Raw genomic sequence first — 1,150 nt, 5'->3', positions numbered from 1 at the left:
GTGTATAAAAGAGATGTTATTTCACTGAATCAACCACTGAGATCGTAACCCTTTTCCTGTACCACAAACAGAAATGTAAAACCTCAGACTTTCCTTTTGGACTTTTACTGACTTGTGTCTGTTGTAAGAAAGCAAAACACAACTAGTCCAAGCACTAATATATGGAAAATGTGTTAAAACGTTTTAGATCATCTCATTGCTCCTCATTCCTGCAGTTCATTGGTTAACTGGCTCCTTCTGTGTTTATGTAGTTGCATGGTACAAATACAACACCTAAACTTCTCGCCTGAAGTTGAAATGATTCATTTATTACTTTTTTATGCCACCCCCAAAGAAAAAAAAAATAAAAAGGAAGAAAGAAAACACACAGTGCTCATTTAACCCAAGTGAGTGAAAACGCCTTTCATAAGGTCTGTAAGGGCTTTGGGAGGTTTTTCTTTGGTGAATAAAGTCTGTGTAGTGGAGGGAAGAGTTTTGTCTGAGGATGGCAGAACTCAAGCTACAGCAAACAGACACGAACTAGGATCCTTTTGCTGTGTGAAAATAAGATAAAAGAAAAGGAGGTGCAAATGTTATTCATGTGAGATCATCTGAGGGATTCATTGTTTTGAGGAAGTGAGTGGAGGCAGGAGGAGAGAGGGGATATTTTTGAGAGGGTTTGTAAGACTCTGCTAGTGCTTTGCTCTCTGGATTTATATTATTGGTCAATATCTATTTAGGTCTTTTTGTGAGGTAATTACCCTAAATAGACATTACGTAGGCTTTCCACCTTCTAGGTGCTTATAAATATTAGTTGACCACATTAGTTAGAACCACAATGGAGAAAGCACAAGCAAAACAATGAGTGAGTGCCATGCTAAGTGGAAAACAGGATTAAATAAAGACATTTCCTCTGCTTTTTCTGTAATGGAGAGAATGGGGCTATGTGATAAGGCACTATTGCATAGGATGTACCACCCTGATTTCTGATACTGGCTGTGGATGCAGTCACTGTTAGAAAGAAGGGATTACAATGGGTAACTCTTGTTCTCCTGTCTGTGTCCCAGCCATAAGTACCCCTAGCATGGCTCTGAACCTTCGTTCATCATCCTCTCCACATGGGCATTAGACTTAATCAAGTCCTAGTCCTAACAGCTTGTTTTAGGACCAC

Source organism: Empidonax traillii, unplaced genomic scaffold, assembly GCF_003031625.1.
Source record: "Empidonax traillii isolate 1590-97213 ecotype Southwest subspecies unplaced genomic scaffold, ASM303162v1 scaffold201:size1909950, whole genome shotgun sequence".
NCBI classification, from domain to species: domain Eukaryota; kingdom Metazoa; phylum Chordata; class Aves; order Passeriformes; family Tyrannidae; genus Empidonax; species Empidonax traillii.
Note: the sequence above shows the minus strand (reverse complement) of the source record.